This window comes from Eucalyptus grandis, chromosome 8 (assembly GCF_016545825.1).
Source record: "Eucalyptus grandis isolate ANBG69807.140 chromosome 8, ASM1654582v1, whole genome shotgun sequence".
Taxonomy (NCBI): Eukaryota; Viridiplantae; Streptophyta; class Magnoliopsida; order Myrtales; family Myrtaceae; genus Eucalyptus; species Eucalyptus grandis.
This window is the reverse complement of record NC_052619.1, coordinates 47,314,777-47,339,633: the sequence shown is the minus strand read 5'-3', so window position 1 is coordinate 47,339,633 and position 24,857 is coordinate 47,314,777. Positions and strand designations below refer to the sequence as shown.

At 39.7% G+C, this 24,857-nt stretch overlaps 1 pseudogene; it reads right to left on the bottom strand.

Moving 5' to 3' along the window:
* Positions 1-181: 181 nt before the first annotated feature.
* On the bottom strand, positions 182-23,913 carry LOC104452165 (annotated as a pseudogene).
* Positions 23,914-24,857: the final 944 nt, after the last annotated feature.

Genomic DNA, 24,857 nt, shown 5'->3' with positions numbered 1-24,857 from the left:
CACTAATGCGAGGAAATAGTTTCTTTTCTGCTGAGTGCTGACTCTGTTTCTGGACTAATATAAGAACAAACTTAGATAGATATATTATTTTAATTGAAACTATATACCCACTATTTTGAAACTTATAAAACACCCCATTAGAGAAGAGTTTATTTTAGCCTAATTTTGTTTCCTTGAAAAACTACCTTTTTTTCCTCATAAATGCATCCGGCATGGCGCCCTTATTAATCAATAAAAAGTACGCAAACTCTCCTTCAACTAAATTCTGAAGAGTCTTACTAATGAATGCTCCTGGAAACTCATAAACCATGTTTATATTGGAAATATATTTCCAATTAATCGATTTATGCATTACACAAAGGAAAAACAACACATTGAAAATAACAAATATTTTCGATTAGTTTCTTAATTAGAGCATTTGTTAACGAAATTCAATTTAAAATAATGGTTCATGTGGAAGCAGCAGCATTGCAGCAACTTTTGCAAGGCGTATTTTGTCCTCGGCAATTTCTTCAAATTCTAAAATTTGCTGCCCCTTTTTTTTTTTTTTTGTATTTCTTGCAATTGTCCTTTTAAGTTTTCGAAAATCTATGTATTTGTTAGGAATGTGCACGTTTCGGAGTGGATAGAATATTTATCCTATCTTTGAACATACCTTGTAATTATGGCTCCGAATTTTTGAAACACCTAACTACCCTCAGTTGGAAAAAAATTTCATAAAGAAAATTAAGTCCACTTAATTTAAAGCTATATAGATATGGGACGAGCTAATGATGTCTCTTAAAGATAATTATGCCATTGAAATATTTTTTTCTTGTAGGAATTGAAATATTTTTCTTGTAGGAATTGAAATATTTTATTTCAAATATGAGTTATCTAGAGTTTAGGCAGCTATATTTCCCATTTCTCAAATCAGCTTAATATTGATTTAGGGTGTGTATGGCAACGTTTCTATTCTGGGGAACTATTTTTTTCAAAAAGAATTTTTTTCAATTTTTACTTCAAGAACAATTTCTGAGTAAAATAAAGTGTTTGGTAATTATACAAAATTTATATTCTTGTAATAGAAAAAGAATAGAAATGCGTCTGGTAAAAATTTATAAATTTTTGTATTTGTTTGTTTTTCTTCTTACTCACGGACTGCTAATTGTTGCATGACCGCTGCACGACGGCTGCACGACCGTTGCACGACGGCTGCACGACCGTTGCACAATCGTTGCACAATTGCCGCACAACCGCCGACCGTCATTGTCGATTGCCGCATGACGACTGCATGACCGCCGCACAATTGCCGCATGACCATCGTTGCAGGATTGTTGCCCATAGCCCACTAGCTACGAGAGGGGGCGATGGCCGGTGAGCTGTGGATGGCGGTCCTATGGTGGCAATCGGCGGCGATGGTTGATGGTCATGCAATGGCAAGCGGCGATTGTGCGGTTGGCAATGGCAAGCTGCCGGTGAACAGTGGCGATAGTCGGGCGATGGGCTACAGGCAGCGGCAATCGTCGCCGACGATCATCTACTGACGATGGCCATTAGCAGCAGGAGGTGGCCGACAGTGGCCATAACAAGGAAGAGGACAAAAGAAAAATAGAAAAGAAAAAAAAACTTATTTCTTGAAATTGTTTCCGAGAACAAAAAGCTATTTTTTTTTTGTTTTCTTATTTCTGTTCTAAATCTATTCTCCAATCACTTTTCTATTCCGGAAAATAGAAAAATAAGTTGACGTTACCAAACAGATTTTTGTTTTTTTTGTTTTTTGTTTTGGTTACGGGGAACAAAAGAACATAAATCGGGAGAAATGGAAATGTTACCATATAGGCCCTTAATATGCTGAATCCACTTTTTGTCAGGGAACCTACGCGATAGGTACCAGGCTAGCACAGGGGCAAGCAGTCTGATGAGGAGGAACCAGTTTAGGTGGTGATAGATCCCTGGCTTTCCAAACATTTTGAGCGGGCCGATGACTCCCCAGATGATTGAGGCGTCGTGAAAGACATTGTCGCCGGGGTATGTCCATAGGCTTCCCTGTGGTAGCTGAGACTGTTTGCATATATTGGGACTGCTGGTGATTAGCCACCACACAGTGGCAAAATAGACGCTTGAACCGATGATCGTCCCAACCGTGGAATTGGGAAGTTTCACAATGTTGTGAGTAGGCCCAAAGTGAGAAAAAGGTAGGAGTTTAAAAGGCCTCAAATCTCTGTGATGTAATTTATCTGAACCAGGAACATCGACTTCGGAGGAATCTTCAAGTAGTGACCTAATTTGAAGTCTGAAGTAAATGAGATCGCTTGGACCATGCTGATGTAGCCATACGTCTTGAAGGATATGTTGTCGAGAGGCTTCCCTGGATAAATAAATCCTATGATCAACTCCATGATCACATTTAGCCATAGCGTTTGCAATAGCAAATTTCGTGTGTGTGAGAAATGTTTTTCTTTAGTATCGACCTGTTAATTTACCTCACATTCTCATGTTGCTAGATATGTAAATTACATTGTTTGTCGTGGCTATGATGATCCTAATTGGTAATGTGAAGAATAGTGCCATCCCACACGCTAGGAGGAGTCCCCACCAAGGCAGTTGGAACTGTTTGTCGAAACCTTCACAAACCCATAGAGCAAGTCCCAACACTACAATCAAGATAATGTGAAACCACTACTAAGGAACTGCTTCATAGTTATGCTTCATCAGCCTGGTGTGCACGTCTCCGAGGTAATCGCCTCCCAATGTTTTCTTTGACATTTGCCAGATTGTTCTGGACCAGATAACAATTGGAAACCAAATTTTTTGCTGAGTTGAGTAAATGACAATTTAAAATTCTTTGTACTACATCTACGTTGCATATGCAAGTAATGATACATTGCTCACGACTGGGGAGAAAATAGATAAAAATGAAGAAACGTACTTTCCATGGAACAGGGCGACATACATAAAGATAGCAGCTAAAACTGCAAAATTCAGCCCATAATTTAAGGCAAAGAAGATGATGAGGTAAAGTTTGCTATAACCATCGTAGGCCTCTAGATTCAAGTCAAAATTTTGGGCATTAAGAATCCAAGTAAGGTTATATTCTTGGTGAGACGAGTCGAAATTCTTGAAGGAAATCATGGGGAATCGTTTAGCCTCGTATGTATTGGAATAATAAAGGATGGGGAGAATGACATAGACAATCAAGAAGAGCCCAGCAAGGATGTTGAGAATGGAAGAGCTCGGGAAGGCTAGAGGGCTTCCCAAGAATGAGGAGACTGAGGACCAGTCGAAGCTGAACGAGCCCAACCCGAAGCCGTAGGAACCAGAACCGACTTGCTGTGCAATGATTGATTTCTTCCATATCTAGCAAACAACCAAGAAGTAAACGATTCTTTTGAAAAGATATTCCGGCATTAGATAATAAGCAAAGCTTGATATGAAAAACACTAGGAAAAATTGGATCCTCGTAAATCCTCCCTTGGGCCTCTTTTCCTTTTCATGCAAAGCCCTGAATGTGAGATAAAAAGTTGATAATGTGAACGAATGGAGGTGAGGTTCAGAGGAAGGTAACAAGAAGAAGAAGAATTTTCTCTCGTGAGAGCCAAAAGAAAGGGAACAGGCACTTGAACAGAGAGACCTGTACAAGGTTGGATGGCCACTGCACGACTGCCGCACGACGGCTGCATGACCGTCGCACGATCGTCGCACAATTGCCGCACACCGCCAACCGTCGCCACCAACCGTTTCATGATGACTACACGACCATCGCACGACCGCCGCACAATTGCCGAACGATCGCCGCCTGCAGATTTCCGCCCACAGCCCACCAAATACGAGAGGGGCGGTGGCCGGTGAACTGAGGGCGGTCTTGTGGCGGCGACGCAGCGGCAACGGTTGGGATCGACATGCAACGGCAGGCGGCGATGTGCGGCAATTGGCAACGGCAGGCTACCGATGAATGGCGGCGGTCGTCGCAGATGGGCTACAGGTGGCGGCAACCGTCGCCGACAATCGGCTGCCGATGGTTGTCGTGAGCGGTGGGAGGTGGCCGACGATGGCCACAACAAGGAAGAAGAACAAAAGAAAAATAGAAAAGAAAAAATATTATTTCTTGAAATTGTTTCCGAGAATAATAAGCTATTTTTTTTTTTGTTTCTTATTTCTGTTCTAAATCTATTCCTCAATCACTTTTCTATTCCGGAAAATAGAAAAATAAGTTAATGTTACCAAACAGATTTATGTTCTTTCTTTATTCTGGGAAACAAAAGAACATAAACCGGGAGAAATAGAAACGTTACCATGCTGGCTCTTAGTATGCTGAATCCACCTTTTGTCAGGGAACCTATGCGATAGGTACGAGGCTAGCATAGGGGCAAGCAGTCCGATGAGGAAGAACCAATTCAGGTGGTGATAGATCCCTAGCTTTCCAAACATCCTGAGTAGGCCGATGACTCCTCGGATGAATGAGGTGTCATAAAAGACATTGTCGTCGAGGCATGTCCATAGACTTCCCTATGGTAGCTGGGACCGTTTGCATATGTTGGGGCTACTGGTGATTAGTCACCACACGGTGGCAAAATAGACGTTTGAACCGATAATCGTCCCAACCAACTGTGGAATTGGGAAGTTTCACAATGTCGTGAGCAAGCCCAAAGTGAGAAAAAGGTAGGAGTTTAAAAGGCCTCAATTCTCTGTGATGTAATTTACTTGAACTAGGAACATCGACTTCGGAGGAATCTTCAAGTAGTGACCTAATTTGAAGTCTGAAGTAAATGAGATCGCTTGGACCATGCTGATGTAGCCATACATCTTGAAGGATATGTTGGCGAGAGGCTTCCTTGGATAAATAAATCCTATGATCAACTCCATGATCATATTTAGCCCTAGCATTTGCAATAGCAAATTTCATGTGTGTGAGAAATGTTTTTCTTTGGTATTGGCTTGTTAATTTACCTCACATTCTCGTATTGCTAGATATGTAAATTACATTGTTTGTCGTGGCTGTGATGATCCCAATTGATAATGTGAAGAATAGTGTCATCCCACACGCTAGGAGGAGTCCCCACCAAGGCAGTTAAAACTGTTTGTCGAAACCTTCTCAAACCCACAGAGCGAGTCCCAACACTACAATCAAGATAGTGTGAAACCACCACTTAGGAACTGCTTCATAGTTCTACTTCATCAGCCTGGTGTGCACGTCTCCGAGGTAACTGCCTCCCGCTATTTTCTTCGACATTTACCAAATTGTTCTGGACTAGATAACAATTGGAAAACCAAATTTTTCGTTGAGTTGAATAAATGACAATTTAAAATTCTTTGTAGTACATCTACGTTACGTATGTAAGTAATGATACATTGCCCACGACTAGGGAGAAAATATATAAAAATGAAGAAACGTACTTTCCATGGAACAGGGCGACATGCGTAAAGGTAGTGGCCAAAACTGCAAAATTCAGCCCATAATTTAAGGCAAAGAAGATGATGAGGTAAAGTTTGCTATAACCATCGTAGGCCTCCAGATCCAAGTCAAAATTTTGGGCATTGAGAATCCAAGTAATGTTATATTCTTGGTGAGACGAGTCAAAATTCCTGAAGGAAGTCATGGGGAACTGTTTAGCCTCGTATGTATTGGAATAATAAAGGATAGGGAGAATGACATAGACAATCAAGAAGATCCCGGCAAGGATGTTGAGAATGGAAGAGCCTAGGAAGGCTAGAGGGCTTCCCAAGAATGAGGAGACTGAGGACCAGTCGAAGCTGAACGAGCCCAACCCGAAGTCGTAGGAACCAGAACCGACTTGCTGTGAGTGATTGATTTCTTCCATATCCAACAAACAACCAAGAGGTGAGCGATTCTTTTGAAAAGATATCCCGGCACTAGATAATAAGCAAAGCTCGATATGAAAAACACCAGGAAAAATTGGATCCTCGTAAATCCTCCCTTGGGCCTCTTTTCCTTTTAATGCAAAGCCCTAAATGTGAGATAAAAAGTTGGTAATGTGAACGAATGGATGTGAGATTCAGAGGAAGGTAACAAGAAGAAGAAGATTTTTGTCTCATGAGAGCCAAAAGAAAGGGAACAGGCACCCGAACAGAGAGACATGTACAAGGTTGGATAGCCACCGCACGACCGCCGCACGACGGCTGCACAAGCATCGCACGATTGTCGCACAATTGCCACACGACTGCCGACCGCCGCATGACGACTACACGATTGTCGCATGACGACTGCATGACCGTCGAACGACTGCCACACAATAGAGAGACCTGTACAAGATTGGATGGCCACCACATCTACGGAGAGTCCACCGGGTATTTTTTGAACAAACCAGCCTAGCCGTAGCCAAGCAACTATAATTCATTTCGCAAGAAGAATTATGAGTTTTTCTATGTGTTGATGGGCCTAAATAGACCTGTCTACCCACGTTAGGCCTAAGAACCCGACCCACATGTTAAGGGCCTATGGAGGAAGGGTTGAGATATGAAAGGGTACGTTGAGGGGTTACGTCTTTTGGAAGAGGCGTTTTACGTTAAGAGGTTACGTCTCTTCCAAGAGACGTTTTAAGAGAAAAAGAAAAAGGGAATGTACCTTTACGGATGTACGTTGAGATAAAGTGCTCTCCTCCTCCAAAAAGAATGTAAGAATAGTATGCTTCCAAAAACAGAGTTTCTCCCCCTTAAAGTAATAGTACACTCCTTGGTAGAACGAGATCAGAATTCTTTCTTGAATTTCAACATTAGTGTTTAATCTGTGAAAGACAAGGTACATTCGACTCTGTAATGTACTTTTGATCGGTGATACATGTGACTCCTAGGCTCGTTTTCCGCATTTGTTTTATGAGTTCGATTCAGTATCGGATCGGTTTTAGGGAATTTGTTTTTTCCAACATTGGTATCAAAGCCATTATTCATGTTTCCCGATCCCTTTTCATGTTTATCATTTGCTTATGATTGAATTTTTTGTGAAACACTGCCGTCGGTCGATCGGGGACGAAAAATCCCCACACCTGTACTTCCCCCCTCGTTTTTGGGTTTTCTGTAAATCAAAGTTCGTTTTTGATAGCGTAGGGTCGAAGCTCTCATCGATATGAGAAAATCGAGTGGTGGATCGCCACTAGAGGCCATCAGACGTGCACACACCGATTCGGTCCCTCCGAGCGCATGTGACGCACATGCCATTTCGATCCCAGGCGCGTGCGACGCACACGCGCGGTCGCTGGCGAGTGCCATGATGTCATCCACGCACTGTGTGGCACGTGCCGGGTTGGTTGGTTCGACCCAACTCGACTCATGCGACTCGACAAGATTGACTCTGACCCGTTGACCTCGACTCGTCTGACCGTTGACCCGTTTGACCGTTGACTTTGATCATTGACTCGTTGACTTAGGCCATTGACCGGTGTTGATCACCGTTGACCGTCGTTGACTGCCAAAAAAAAAAGGAAAGAAGAAAATTATATATTTTCCGTTTTGTTCATTGTGGATCATAAGTAATCCATTTTTTGTTCTGTATTTGTTGCAGAAACCATGGAAAATTACATATTTTCCGTTTTGTTCATTGTAGATTATAAGTAATCCATTTTTGTTCTGCATTTGTTATAGGAACACGCATGCCTGCATTTCCGAGAATGGACAAAGAAAATGCAAGACTTAAAGGGCTAATGATAGAGTTAGCTAATTATCGGTGGAATAACGGTGATGTAGTATCACACGTGATCAAGATCAATCAAATGATACAAGAAATTATTTGGAATGGTTATCATATGCCGAATTTTGAGAAAATGCTAGCCTTAATGAACACTCTTCTACCTGAATGACAAGCGATGTTAGATCGCCTATGGGAGGTCAACGTGGTCTCGGGTTATAAGAGGCTTGTAGTAGCTTTTGTAAGAAAATACTATAAAATCGAGTTAACCAAAACTTCAACCTTTGGTTGAGTGTCACATGGCGCAGAGTGAATGCGCCTTGGAGATAGCATGAGAGCTCTCCAAAGGCTTTTTCGTGGTTGGCCAATATACCTTTAGTATTCTCAGAGATTTTTACTAAGAGATTAGAAGAGACTTTCCCTATTTATTTTTCTTAGATTAGTTTGAAATGTTTTAGGTGTAAATATCTCTTTCTATGTTGATAATTTCCTCTGAATATATTACTTAGTGTAATAGACATGTTTAATTATTGAAACTCTTCTTCTCCAGCCTGGTAGGATCCTTCAAGAAATGCAGCTTTGGTAGGTTAGAAACATTTCCATCCTAGCATCTCTGAGTGTCTCTAGGCTTTGAACTAAAGGGCTGAGTAGTTTTTTGCTAGAAGGCTGTCCCTGAAGGGCTTGAACGGGGTTGTTCGCCCACTATGGGATGCATACCTGCAGAAAATTTACTCTCCTTCCGTAGTTCTAAGTCTAGGTCCATTCATGGTATCAGAGCCATGGTTTCGTTTTTAATAGTATCCATTCCATGCACTTGATAGGTGAATCTAGAGCTGAGAAGATCTCTTCTTATCATGTCTACAGAACCAGAAATCCTCGAAGCACCAGTTTCTCTTACACCTTCATCTTCGTCTTCAACACCTCCTAAGTTTCGTGTCTCTAATGCTTCTAAGATAGACTATCTTTATGAAGTCTCTCTTAGTGATGAAACCAAGATTTCTGAAACCCAGCTCCCCCTCATGAACCCTTATTCCACTTTTGCAAAGCCAAACTCATCATTTTCACCCATCCGCTCCATTCGCCAGCTTATTCACCAAACCCCAAAGCAAGTAAAGGAGTACGTCCAGTCCTCCAAATTCGACCAGCATCCTATTCCTGCTACTGAAAAGGAATACTTTGTTACTCTCCAGATCCCTCTAGAATTTCCCAGACAATGGGCTCGACAGGGATACACTCATGTCCATTATGGAGCTGTTCGTCTTGCTCTAACCTTCCACGGTCAGAAAGGTTTGCCGGTTGTGGCAAGAATAGCATTGCTAGACACCAGGTTTTTACAATACCAGCATGCTTGCATTGGTACTGTTCAAACTACTTTGAATGCAGGAATAGTCTTTGTCACTCTATACCCCCAACTTCAACATCGCCCTTTCATATCCTCAGTTACTTTCTTTTATGAAAGTCCAAGTTCAACTTATTGGAGCCCCTCAAACTGCTGACTCTGTAGCTGCAACACTACATTACTAGATGGTTTATCGAGTGCAGAACCATGCACTTGATCTCAACTTCAATAATGGTAATGAAGATGTCTTGTTCATCTCTATGCAAAATGACCAATCATCCTGTATCCATGTTCCTAAACAGATTCCAAAGGATACGTTGGCCAAGCTTCTTCCAGAAACCTGGATTACCAACTACGAAAAACTACATCAGCACAACAAGCCTTTCCAGTCTACGGACTCGAGTTCGTAAGGAAAAAAGATGGAACTGTCTCCATCAAATTTGGCAAGGAAAAGGAAGAAAGTCCTTCTATCTTCCAAACCCTCTTCATGATTGAACCATGTGTTCCTCAATCCATTTCCGAGCTAGACCCAAAAAAAGCATGTTCGACACTTTGATGGTGATGGACATCCTGTTCATTACTATAAAGACAATTATGGTCATTGTTTTTGGGATCCTTTCTGCCAATGTTCCTCCTGTATAAATTCTCCTGATGAGGTAGACCCTTTTGCAAAGTCTCCACCTCTACGGAAGAGGCCAAAGGATAAAATGTTCCAAAGGTACTTAGACGGAGATTCATCCGTTGATACTCTTGGTGAATGCGACAAATACCAATTCATGGTTTCTTATGCACCACCTCCACCACCAGAGTCTAGTACTACATCCCAAGCCTCATCAGATCCACCCAAAACACCACCACCATCTCCTCCCCAGAAAAAGCAAGTCCTCTCTCCATTCTATAAGCCAATCCTTAAGTGGGCTAAGAAGCATTCTTACCCCCTCGAAGTTCCAGAAGAAGCACCACCTACTTCTTCTATCGCTATGTTTCAGGATACTGACTTTCCTCCTCTTGTTAAGGAAGGTTCTAAACTCTCGTTCCCTGCTGCAGAAGAGTTTATTGATCCTCATGGTAGGTACTGCCATGTTCCTAAAGTTCCTACTCCCACCGATGTGGATGAACATGGGAGACAGAAAAAAAACCTCTACCGCTGAAGCTGTTCTAAATTGGCAATCAGAGACTCTGTTAGCACAAAACAATGCCTTCAAGGCAATTGACTCCAAAATTGGAAATGTGTAACAAGATCTCCAAAGGTATGATGAAAGTACCAAGAAGATACTTTCGAATTCCAGAAAAGGCTTCACGCCTTGGAATCGTGGACAACATCTTGGGTACCATTATCTCGAAAATCCAAAGCCAGAAATAGAGAAGCTCAAAAACCAAATCCAGCTTCTTGAAGAAGGAAGGTTCAGACCATTTGACCCATTGGCACCACCTGTTAAAACCGGGTATTTACCCCCACTACCACAAACATCCATTTTTGCCACTATTCCAACATATCCTTATAGAAGAGAATCGGATATGGCAGACTTACGAAATCGCCTCAAAACCCTGCAGAAGGAAAATGGGAAAGAAAAAGTACCACCTACAGGAGCAAGTTCCATTGTCATAAGAGAAGGGCCAGAATAGATGATGCTATCAAATCCATTAGAATCTTTTCTAAAGGATTTAGGCACCCAGGAACCTGACTCTGTTATTCAACAGCCTGAACAACCTGATCCTCCCAATCCAGAAAATAGACTCGCTCCCAAAAGAGAGCAAACTTCTAATGATACTGAAACAGAATCTTCAGTATCATTTTCCTCCTCCTCATCCTTCTCAATTCCTACAGTTGATACCCTCCCCATTGCACCAGTTACCTCATCAATATTCATGGTTGATGATGACATGGAATCAGATTATTCTAACATAGAAATGGGTCAGACAAGCAATCCTACTCAGTATGCGTCCATCGCATCAAAACAATTCTTCACCATTGATGACATTCCTTATCAGAAATGGCCAACAAGGCTTGAAGAATTTCATACTTGGTTGAATACCCAGTCTATCACCAATCATGATATGAATGATGTCTTGTATAACTTCGTTACAAGATTCACAGGAAGCTTGAAGTTCTGGTGGCAATCACTGTCAGAGCAGGACCAGATTCATTTTCTGATGTCACCTAATTTCAGCCATGCCCTCACTCTCTTATATCATGTCTTTGTGGGAAAACCCGGTGATCTCATAGAGATAAAAAGAAGAGAGTTTTTTGAAAGACGATGCTGCTCCCTCCAGAAGAAACATCTTGATAAGCATTTTAAATTAATGCTTCAAACCTTTTATCAAGTTGGAGCAGACCCAAATTTGAAGCATGTTTTCCTTACTTCCATCCCGAAAGAATTATCCCAGATGGTTGAAAGATCATTCTTTGGAAAACAAAGGCGGGTACAAGATATTCCCTTAGGGGAAATACGGCAAGAAATCCATCTTTGCCTAGAAGAATTATGCTTAAAACGCCAGATGGTGCGAACATACATCACAGATGATAAACGCCTCGAATCAGCCTGCTTCCGTCAGGAGCTGAAAATTAAATGCTCCAAGAAAGACTGTGATGGTACATGTGGCAAGCATTCTCAAAAGAAGAAACACTACAAGAAGTTTTGGATAAAGAAATCCAAACATGGCTCCAAGCATTTCCGGAAAAAGAAGAAATGGCGATACCTACGCAAAAGAAAGGATCGCACAAGTCACAAAAAATCAAATCGTTGCTACATTTGCAATCAGAAAGGACATTTTGCCAAAAATTGTCCTCAAGCGAGAAAATGTCAGAATCATCTAATCCGTCATATTGAGAACGAAATAGGTATTTCCCTCGAAAATGATGATATTGAATCCTTATTCTCTGCTGATGAAGAACTATCTGAACAAACTCTTTGTGCCATTTCCTCTTACCAAACTTCCAGTGAGATTGAGTCAGACTCGTAGTCCAAGATATTTTCCATACATCACCATCATCCCTTAACCAAACCTTGACATATTTTCAAGTCAAACTCACTTTGTCCACACTTCCCCGTAAAAATCCTTACATCAAAGTTTGCCAAACCTATCATTGTTATTGCTCTCATTGACACAGGAGCAAGTTTTCTATCCTAGATACCAAAATTCCTCCTGAAGAATTCTGGACTCCTTACACCAGATACTTCAGTGCGTCGGGAGATACTTTCTCCACAAATGTCAAAATCACTCATGTAATTGTCCAGTTCTTCTCGCGATGCTCTATAACTGCAAGATTTTTGGATCTAACCTTCCCAATAAAGACTTGATAATTGGGTGGGACATCATGACTCAAATCTCTCGGCTTCGTATCATTCTGGAAAATGTCTTAGGTATAAAGATCATTTCTAAGTTTGTCAATATCCAGAGACTCTTTTCCATCCAAATGAGTCTACTAGATCCGATTATGCAGAAGTTATTATAATCTTGTTCAGAATCCCATGCAGAATTCGCTCAAAAATGCTCTCATCCTTTATGGGAAAACCCAGAGTTCTTTGTTCGCCTTCCTTTCAAGAAAAATGAAGACATAAACCCAACCAAGGCGAGCCACATGGGAATGAAGCCAGAACATTTGGTTCTAGCTCAAAGAGAATGCTCGGAACTTTTACAACAAGGCCTTATTGAAGTTTTCGACTCACAATGGGCTTGTGAAGCCTTTATGTCAATAAGCGTGCCGAGCAAAATAGAGGAAAAATGAGATTGGTGATCAATTATCCACCTCTCAATCTTTTCCTCCAAGATGATAAATTCCCTTTACCATCTAGAGATTCTCTCTTTAGTGGTCTAACCAAGGTCCACATCTATTCTAAATTCAACCTCAAAGCCAGATTTTGGCAATTGGGCATTCATCCTGAAGATAGATCCAAAATAGGATTCTGTATCCCGAACCAGCACTTCCAATGGAAAGTTCTTCCTTTTGGTTTAAAGGTAGCACCATCCCTTTTTCCAAAAGGCCATGTGTCACATCTTCCAACCAATTCTATCGAGTGCAGCTGTATACATTGACGATATTATGCTCTACAGTCCTGATGAGCAGTCATACTGTCAACTTCTTGAGCAGTTTGCAGAAATCGTGAAAAAAGTATGGCATTATGCTTTCCCAAAGAAAGATGAACATTGCCCAAACAGAAATCGAATTTCTTGGTATGCACCTTAACAAAGGTACATACTACCTAGGGCCACATATCGCTCAAGAATTACTGAAGTTTCCTCAGGATAACTTCACAACAAAGCAAGTCCAGCAATTTCTTAGGATAATTAATTATCTCAGGGTTTTTGTCCCAAATATTGCAAAGCTTCTGATCCTTTTGCAATCCATGCTGAAGAAGAATTCCCCACCTTGGGGAAAAGCCCAGACCAAAGCAGTCGCTGAACTTAAGGAGATTATGCAAAATCTCCCACCATTACAAATACCATCAACATGCAAAAGAATTCTTCAAACTGACGCCAGTGATGAATACTGGGCAGCTGTTCTTTTTGAAGAAATTGATGGTAAGAGACTCCTCTATGCTCATAAAAGTGGAAAGTTTTCCCAAGCTAAAATGCATTACCATTCCACTTTCAAAGAAATCTTAGCAGTCAAAAATGGAATCAAAAAGTTTGAGTTTCATCTCATCGGCCACCACTTCCTGGTGGAATTAGACATGGCATCTTTTCCTCGGATGACCAAGTTTAAACGAAACAGATTCCAAATTCTCAACTACTTCGATGGGTTGAATGGTTCTCAAAATACTCATTTGAAACTAAGCATATTCCTTGAAAGAAGAATGTACTTGCTGACTTCTTATCAAGGCCAAAAGCACCAGCCGAGATCAACATGTATATCAAAAGGCCTACTTTCCATATGCTCAACCATGGAGTAAAATACAAAATCGAGAACATCAAAGATTCACAAAGCTGGAAATACCCCCAGGAGATTATTCAGCAAATCCAGATGACAGCCTTGCTGAGAACTTGGAGAACCTCATGTGGCAATGCCACACAGACCTATTCAGATTCAATGGAGGTTCGATTCTTTATCATTTCGGGTTAAATATGAATTATCCATTCATTCATTCTCTTATCTGGAAGGAAGATGATTTTCCTGAACAGCTCAAAACGTTATTATGGTACTTAACCAATAAGTATCTCATAGCTTTTGAAATCCCAACCAGAAGATTCATTGCTAATCTCACAAGGATATTCTTGCTCAGAAGAAACATTGAAAAGGAGTGTGATAGAAATCTTTTAGAATTTCTAAATTGGTTCTATCATCCTACATCTTGGAAACAAGACTTGGAAAAAGAATTGAGATTGATGACACCAAATCCTGAAGTCCATACCATCTTGTTTTTCCGACTTCCTTGGAATTTTTGCAGAAATAATGGAAGCATTCTCGATGCACCACTAGGAAATAGGAACCACATCCTATAAACCTAACTTGAATAGCCGAGAAGCCCGGATTTACAAATCTTATCCTAGATCTGTTCGACTTTGTGAACATGAATATCGAGAACTCTAGAGAATCTTGTGCCAGGAAAACAAGACCATTCCCGAAGATATTTGGAATAATGCACCCAGTACGTGGGATCATTATGACGTAGCACCAGAAGTTAAGGAAGCACTCGGACAATACAGACAAGCCTCATTGTCCGAAGAACCTAAAATGACAAGCGAAGATGACATTGTCTAATCCACCCAGGACCCTTATGCACGCTTTGGAGGACCTCTGTCCCAGGACCCCTACGAACAATTTCAAAGCATGGACACATCTTTCTATGTAGAGCCATCCAACTGGCCTCGGCCAAGAATTCCTGACCCTCAACAAGACGAAAATACAAACTGGGCTGAAGAAGAAGCATCACATTGGGCTCATGAACAGGCATCCTCATCACGAAGGCTAAATCAAATCCTCTCACCTGAAGACCTTGAAGCCCTTGAACAAAAGTACGAGGCACATCTCTTAGAAAATAGCTCGGATGACTCAATTTGTAGCTACAATGCTCGTGACGGACGGGACCGTTGAGTCCGTACGATTTCACTGTAGCAAATCACTGTTCACTTTTACTGTAGCACTAGGCTAGGGAAAGTATTGTTCACAGTACAGTTACTGTTCATAGTGTGCGAATAATTCCCTTTCGATGCCCTTGTTTGTATCTGGACCCGTGAGTTAGGTCCCTGTGTGTGTCCTTGTGACCTTTTATTGCCTATATAAAGCAAGGAGAGTGTAATGTTTTGGGCAGAGTCCCCTAAAGTAAAGTGTGTGCCTTGTGAAAATCTCTCCATGGCTTTCTAATTTCCTTTTCTTCTCCAGCCTGGTAGGATCCTTCAAGAAATGCAGCTTGGGTAGGTTAGAAACGTTTCCATCCTGGCATCTCTGAGTATCTCTAGGCTTTGAACTAAAGGACTGAGTAGTTTTCTGCTAAAAAGCTGTCCCTGAAGGGCTTGAACGAGGTTGTTCGCCCACTGTGGGATGCATACCTGCAGAAAATTTACTCTCCTTCCCTGGTTCTAAGTCTAGGTCCATTCATGGTAGAAGATTATATTAATTATAGTTTTAAGTTATGATTTTTTGGATGATGATTGGAAACATAGAGACATTTTGATTCTGAAACCTTACTTGAAATTATTTATTAATATGATAGATCTGTGCAAAATTGATGCATAAATGATAGGTATTAATAATTCATGCATATGTGTCCAATATGTTCAGAACGATGGCTTCAGCAACTAAGAACATAATTGCTGATTTGAACGGTGAGAATTATGAAATGTTGAATAAAAAATTCAATATGTGCTTGAAAAGTAAGAAGCACTAAAAGCTCTTGACCATGTTATGGAAGAATTTGAGGATGTTGTGCGCCACCTTGAGCTAGCAAAGGATCGCCTCAAGGCATTTGAGCAGGAAACAAATATTTTATGTGTTGCTTCCAGCTTAGAAGGGGCTTCGAGCTCTAAGTGCAAGCGTATTGATTTGTTCAATATGTGGAAATGAAAGGGATCAAGTCATTCTTGCAAGAAACCAAGAGTTAATCAACATAAGAAAGGAAAATGTCCTCAAGTGAATAGAATTTTAATTGTGAAATATTATAACTGTGACCAGAATGGTCACTACGCTCACAACTATCTTGAGTCAAAGAAGATAGTCACCCATTGTACTCTTAAGAACTTTGCTTAAGTGTCAAGTTTTGTATTCTTAATTGAATCTAATCATTTATGAACTGTAGATTCAAGAGTAACAGACCATGTAGCGAAGGATAGAGAATCCTTCATGGAATTTCGACGAGTACTAATTGGAACTAAGTGAATTTATGTAGGAAATAACTACAAAGCTGAAGTAAAAGGGATTGACACCTGCCAATTGAACATGTGTGGTAGACGCACTTTGTTTCTACATGATGTATTATATGCTCTAGAGATTCGTCGAAATTTAGTGTCTGTTTTAGTGTTGGTTAAACTTGATTTTAATATGAACTTCCATAATAGTGATGTGGATTTGTATTTAGATACAAACTATTATGGTTGTGGTTATTTTCTATATAGTTTTATTATATTAAATGTTGACTATGGTAATGTCAATGTTTATTATTCCCTTTTCACATCTCCTAATTCATATAATAATGATGTGAATATGTGGCATGCTAGACTTGTTAATATTGGCAAATAACGTATGAATAGGCTAGCCAAAGAGGGTTTCTTGGCAACATTGAAAAAATCGATTTGCCCATATGTTAGCATTGCCTAGTAGGAAAAACGACAAGGAAACCATTTGGAAATGGAAAAATAGCTTAATTTTCTTTGTATTTAATCAATTCTAACGTCTGTGGTCCGATGAATGTGAGAGGAAGGCATTGGGCTGTTTATTTCATCTAATTTATAGATGATTATACTCGATTCAGATATGCTTATTTGATTTTTTATAAGTCTGAAGCATTGAGTTGTTTCAAAAAGTTTATGAACTTAGGAGAAAATTAATTATACAAGAAAATAAAAGTATTGAGATCCAATCGAGATCGAGAATATTTATCTGATGTGTTCAGAAATTTAGGTGATGAAAATGGAATAGAAAGATAGTTGTCTATTATATATACTCCTCAACAAAATAGTATTGCGGAAAGAAGGAACAGAACCATACTGGAAATGATTAGGTCCATGATGGCGCATGCTAACTTACCTATCACTTTTTGGAGTGATGCGTTATTAATTGATACATATATACTTAACCGGGTGCTTTCCAAATTAGTTATTTTCACTCCATATGAGTTATGAACAGGTAGAAAATCGAACTTAAGTTTTCTTAAATCATGGGGTTGTGCTGCCTATACTTATGAGCCCTCTCACAAGTTTGGGAAATTGGGTCCCAGAGGAAAGAAGAGTATTTTTATAAAATACTTTGAATACTCGAAATGATATGTGTTCATAGGTGAGTAGGAAAGTGAAAGTGTAACTGAATTTGAATCATGGAATGTCACATTTTTAGATAATGAATTTTCTAAGAATTGAGAAATATGTGAAGATTGAAACATTGGATCCAGATAATGAGTTTAGTGAAATTCGTCTAAGTGGGAGTAACATAAGAAGTGATGAATTTAATTCAACTTACTCTCAAATGCAACCACATGATGAAACGATATCGTCATTATCTAATCCGAGTGGGAGCATGATGGAGAATAATGTGCAAAGTGTACAATCTCCCATACGATGAACAAGTTGCGAAAGTATTCCCCATCAACGTTTTCATTGAAAGGAAAACTTTTATGGTTGCTCCACAAGATGAAGATGAGCCAAAAAATGTACACGAGGTTTTAAATTACCCTAGTAAGGAAAAATGGATGCATGTAATGGAAGATGAAATGGAGTCAATGAAGTCAAACCATGTTTGTGAACTAGTTGATCTTCCAAAAGGATGCGAAATCATTGGAAATAAGTGGGTTCTCAAAATAAAGCATAAAACTGATGGCTCAATAGAAAAACATAAAACTCATCTTGTGGCGAAGGGGTGTAATTAACAATAATGAATTAATTATGGAGAAAAATTTTCTCTTAGAGTGAGATTTATCTCGATTCACATTATTCTGGCAATAGTAGCTAGTACGGATTTTGAGTTACATCAAATTTATGTAAATGCTACTTTCTTCAATGAAGAAATAGAGGAAGAAATATATATGGAATAACCTACTGATTTCATTATGAAATGCCAAGAAGAAAATGTATGTCGACTTTTGATATTGATATATGGCCTTAAGTAGTCATCGAGACAATGGAATATATGTTTTCATAATGCCATAGTGGCATATGATTTTACAATGATTGATGAGATCATTGTGTATATATCAAAATCTAAAGATTAATTTGTGATCATATCATTATATATTGATGATATACTAATTGCCGGAAACAATATGGATTTTGTTAATACTCTCAAGAGTTAGTTATCTTTCAACTTTGAGATAAAAAATATCGGTAAGGCTGCATACATTCTTGGAGTTAAGATTTCCAAAGACCGTTCAAATGGATCATTAGCTCTTTCGCAAGAAACATACATAAATAAGGTTCTTGAACGATTTAGTATGCAAGATTGTAAACCCATAGATACTCTTATTGCAAAAGGTGAAGAATTGAGCCATAAAATGTGTTCTAAGACTCCACATGAGAAAGAACAAATGTAATATGTTCATTATGCTAGTGCTGTTGGAAACTTGATGTACATTATAATGTCTACAAGACCTGACATATGTTTTGCAATTGGAATGGTGAGTGGATACCAATATAATCCAGGTCAAGCACATTGGAAAGTCGTTAAAAGAATACTAAGGTATATGAAGGGAACTGCTTATTACAAGCTGAATTACCAAGGAAAAGATCTGCGACTTGAAAGCTATTCAGATGCTGATTGAGGAAGAGATTTAAATGAAAGGAAATCTACCTCTGGTTTTGCTTTCTTACTGAATAATGGCGCCATATCTTGGAGCAGTAAGAAACAAACGTGTATAGCATTGTCCACGATGGAAGTTGAGTTCATGGCATTATCAGCAGTAGTACAAGAAGGTGTTTGGCTTAAGAGATTTTTGAATCATTTAGATGTTATTGGGTATGCTACAAATCTATTATTGGTTAACTGTGATAGATAATCAGCTATATTGTACACCAAAGATCCAAAATGTCATAGCAAGACCCGATATATAAATACCAAGTATAATTTTGTCAATGATATGGTTGCACGAAAAGATGTGAACTTAACATATCTACGCATAGAATGGTAGTAAATCCTATGATAAAGCCAATACCTAGAAATATATTTTGTGGTCATGTGAAATCTCTAGGACTGCGTAGAGGTTGATGTACTGAATATTGTAATTTCCCTGAAGTGTTCACATTTAATGAATTTGTGTTTTTTCATTATTAATGCCTATGAATCTTTATTTGACGTTTATGCATCTTAATGCTCAGTGCATATATAAAGTTGAGAAAATATGTCGGACAGATAAAAGATTAGCCCACTCACACGAATAATCATCTCTATTTACTATGTGATAAATAGAGATGAGACGGTTTTTAAGTTTATTATATAGGTGATAATCGAGAGCTCAAACTTAAAATATATATGTCACATTAACTAAGTGTTAAGATGATGACATAATATTTACTATGTCCAAAAGTAAAATAATCCACATATTTTACTTTATCTGTCTATGATGTTAGATGTGAGTTCTGATAAATTCTGTGAATAAGTAGATATGTGAACTCAAGTTAGACATTAGGTATGTCTGAACTATCATCTGTATGTTATTAATAGTGTAGACATATGTCTCATGGGAAATGAGTTAATACCGTAATACGTATTTCATACTACGTATGCATGAAATGACCAATAAGAGTGGCAAAAGTTTGATCTCAACTTTTATGCCGTGTGAGACTTTTGAGAAAGAGAGTTCTTCAATTCAGTACCCTCATGACTCATATTTATTCTCAAGATTTCTATTTTGTGTTTGCTATCTTAGAATGTTACCAATAATTATGAATTTGATTCGATCTAATAGGACATTTTTAGAAAAGCAAATTGAACTTAAATTGAGAGTTTGAAGGAAAGAGGAAGATCGAATTTGGAGAATCACATTCTAATTTTGTATTTACCAGTCGACCAATTATAATTGTTTTATGGAACAATCATAATTGTGAATACAATATATCATTGTTTAAAAAGAGATCAAAATATATATAAATGTGATCAATCGATTTATGGTACTACATACTAAATTTACTCAGAGTGTGATGTCCATTATGAGCTGTTATATATTCTTAACAGATATATGGCAACGAACTTTCAAAGTATGATGGTTGCACGGATTATTTACCAGTATGAATGTTGCAGAAAGGTAAAGAGGATCCTGTTTGGCCCATTATGTGCGAGTGAGAGATGATGGATTTTTCTATGTGTTGATGGACCTAAGTAGGCCCGTCCGCCCACGTTGGCCCTAAGTAGGCCCGTCTGCCCACGTTGGGCCTAAGTACCCGGCCTGCAGGTTAAGAGCCCATGGAGGAAGGGTTGAGATATTAAAGGATACGTTGAGGGGTTGCGTCTTTTGGAAGAGGTGTTTTACATTGAGGAGTTACGTCTCTTGGAGGAAACGTTTTAAGAGATAGAAAGAAAAAGGGGATGTACCTTTACAGATGTACGTTTTTCAGATGAAATGCTCTCCTCCAAAAAGAATGTAAGAACAGTACACTTCCAAAAATAGAGTTTTCTCCCCCTTAAAGCAACGGTATGCTCCTTGGTAAAACGGGATCAAAATTCTTCCTCGAACTTTAACATTGGTATTTAATCTGAAAGACAAGGTACATTCGACTCCGTAATGTATTTTTGATCGGTGATACATGTGACTCATGGGCTCATCTTTCGCGTTCGTTTTATGGATTCGATTGAGTATCGGATCGGTTTGAGGGAATCTGTTTTTCGCAACAAAGAGAATCAAACATAGGCAAATGAGCAAATCCCATCTTTAAGGAAAGATAGTGACCATAGCTTGAAGAAGTCAGTTACAGATTGTGTATATTTTTATCTATCTTGGCATACCTGAGTCATTTGTGCTAGCATGGAGGCTCCAATGATATTAATGCTCCTATGATATAAAGCCTTGACAATTGTGACAATGCTCACGACATAGACTCTGCCCATCCCGAAGCTGGCAAAGATGGTGATCAGCACATGTTCTTTCATATTAAAAGGTCCTAGATTTAGCGAGAATATCCATCCCATGAATGGTACCCGAATCGGCCTCGAACGCAGTGTCCTGGCCATCAATCTTCCTAAGGGAAGTGTAACAATTTGTGCTGCAACCGCCGAAATGCTAAGTGGGTTAGACCGGTAGGTGAAGAATTGGTTGGCGAAGGTGAGGATCACGCATGAGGCCACCCCGAGAACCCATGTCCTGAATGTCAGGACGGGCAGCGAAGGGTCATCTGTGGTCGAAACTGTGAGGTGCACCTCTTCGATGGGGCTATCATAATCTATTCCGCCTCCTCCTGCATGGTAAGTTATTGCGTTCAATCAATAAACCAGAACAAAAACCACACTAAGTCTAGGACAACATTGTTATTACAAAAAATCAGAAAAAGTGACAAAAAAAATCCTAAATATCATTGGATCTGGTTCGAGTGAGTACAACCCTCGCTTGGGTGAGGGCAACCCCGGCAAGGGCTCCCTTGGCCTAGGCGAGGGCCGACCTCACTGGATTTGGCCTGGGGAGGTTGGCCCTCACTTGGGCGAGGGCTCCAGAGTCATTATCCCAACGTTTAATTTCTAGATTCATTTGAAAATGTAACCCACCAAAGAGAGAGTTTCAACAAGAAATGTAATGCTATTGGCAGTGACAGGCGAGGAGCTTATCGGACAGTCTCTCAGCCGACTTTACACCTCCATCCTCAAAACTTGCCATCCTCTCTAGTTCAGTGTCGAACCGGAAGCCATTGTGGCCTAACAATCACTACATGTACTCTCTTCTTGAGGGGTCAATTGATTTTTAAGGTAGAATCTTGCCCTAGGGCTGATTTCCCACCAACCAATCCATAAATGGACAAGTGAATCGGAGAATATCTGTTTATTTGATAGTGTTTCATGTAAATGGATAGAGATATTAACCAAGTATGTAAAGAATCGTTTTTTTTTTGTAAGCATGCGTGGAAGTTGGGTAAGGGTGTACATGTCAACAATTCTATTTTACAAAACTATTTTTTTTCAGAAATAGTTTTTTTTCTATTTCTACTCCAAGATACTCCAAGAATTTTTTAGTCAAATAAGGTGTTTGGTAATTATACAAAATTTCTATTCTTGGAATACAAAAAAAAAATGCGTTTGGTAAAAATTTATAAATTTTTGTATTTATTTATTTTTTCTTCTTACTCACGAACCGCTAAATGACTGTTGCATGATTGACACACGACTGTCGCACTACTGTCGCACGATCACTGCATGATCGTCGCACGACTGCCGCACGACCGCCGACCGTCACCACCGATCGCTGCCGCCGACCGCTTCCATAGGATTGCCACCCATTGGCCGCGGGAGGGGGTGGCGGCCGATGGGCTATGGGCAGCAGTCGACAATGACGGTCAACCGTCGTGCGGTGACAGGTGGCAATCGTGCGACGGTCATGTGGCGATTGGCGACAGCAGGTTGCCGACGAACGGTGGCGGTCATTGGCCGATGGGCTATGGGCGGCGGCAACCGTGGGTAGTCGCGGCGACCATCGCTGGTTGCCAACGGTGGCTACGGGGTAGGAGATGGCCGACGGTTGGCAAGCGGTCGGTGGTGGCTGCAACAAGGAAGAAGAACAAAAAAGAAATAGAAAAGGAAAAAAAAAATTATTTTTAGAAATTGTTCCTGAGAACAATAAGCTATTTTTTTTTTTGTTCCAAATCTAATCTCCAGCTATTTTTCTATTCCGAGGAATAGAAAATAAGTTGGCATTTACCAAACAGATTTCTATTTTTTTTTCTTTTGTTCCGACGAAAAAAAGAACAGAAATTGGGAGAAATAGAAACATTATCATGCAAACCCTTAGAGACAGGACGTAAGATTCCCTCTCCCTTCTTCCTCTTTGTTCTGTTATACTTCTGAATATTTTCCATTTTCTTTCAGAATTCTCTTTTTCATTTCTGATGAAAGGAAACTTTTCCTCTTGCTCTATTTTATTGAAATTTCCATGTAAGTATCCCGTAATTCCACGGAACCGAATTTATGTCGTTTTATAGCGTTTATGCCAAAGACACTTTACTTTTTTTTATTTTGCTAAAAATAACTAAAACTTATATTCACTTTACTTAGACAAAAGTTTTAGTGACGAAGGTTTTGGTGACAAGAGCTCTCAGTGCACAACTTTGATTATCATACTTAATAAAATACTGCACAACTTTTACTTCTAATGCAATGAATACGCGTATCATGAAAAAAAATACTACATTTATTATTTTGGTTGACCAATTTTCACTTAATTAGGCAGTAGTACATCCGAATGTGAGTGGAGGTCATGCTAGTTTCTAATGAATCTTGCCCCTGTAGAGTTGACTTGGGACTCTCGACATTAATATTCCCATACTTCATGCTATGTCAATATTTTTATCCGCTCTAAATTACGTATCAATTTTGAATTTTACTAATCTAAATTTTTCTACTCGTGTGATTACATAAGCACAATCTCTCTATTGATCTAAATGAATTGCTCGGTGAAGAATTTCACCAGTCCGAACAAAAAAGTTTACTTAAATTCACAATATTTGGCATGCAATAGATTGATTTAGGTGAACGGGGGCAGCTCCCCATGGTAATGTCTTGCATTCCGCCTTGAGCTTCTTCAACCTTCTCCGGCAAGCTGAAGCGTGACGAAAGAGCACTGAAAGCAATGGCCGTACCCGTCGGTTCAAAAATCAGTTGGCCTGCAGCCATTTCGCATCTCCTCCCCAACTTCCGGTACCGTCTACCTAATCTCACCTGCTACCGAAGAAGGAAGAGACCATAGGTCTCCAACAAATTCCACAAGTTGACATTCTCGTAGTAAGCTCATCAGCTTTCTTGAAACTTCTCGGGCTGTTTCTCGATATATAGTTTACTCTAATCAACTGATTTCCAGCTTAAGAATGAAGGGAATTGCGGGCAGTCATGCTTAGAAATTCGGGTTTTCATCCGATATTGGCGTAAAGCTTTGTAAGTTGAGGACTTGGAGAACTTGCCCAATGTATTTGAACGAAAGGAGTGCATACAATTCGCAGGTAGCAGAACAACTCGTAATGTTGCATTGCAGAGTACTTGCGAGGACATTGTTAGTTCTTGCATTAGAACATGCGACTCTCCAACCCCCACCTCTTGTTCTAAGGAAACTTGATACAAAAAGGGACTGCGGGTGATTAAATTTCCTGCTAATTCAATTCATTAACCAATTGCTTATCATCAACATTAACAAGATCGACAAGTGTCACATTCCAATTAGGGAAATTCTCAGATCAGACCAAATTGATTTTGCAAGGTGGATGGATCATGAGAGGCATTTTCCGAATGCCAAATCTGGTAGCAAGTTTTCGAAGGGAATCAATTAAAGAGTGCAGAGAAAGAGAAAACAAGGGAAATATGTAATTTTGTGCTGCTTGGTATGTCCCTTTGCTTAAGCATATGTCGATGTTTGCTATGAATAGCGGCATTTTACTTTATGATAATTTGGCACTGCAGTACAGACCACAAGACTTTTTCGTTTTGGGCTGGTGATAGAGCCAATTAGGGGTGAGCGGTTCTCGGTTCCTTACGGGTTTCGCCTGGAACCCGAAACCTACCCTTGGGTACGGGTTCCTCATTTTGGAACCTGGAACTTACCGTCGAGAACCAAGAACCTGGAACCT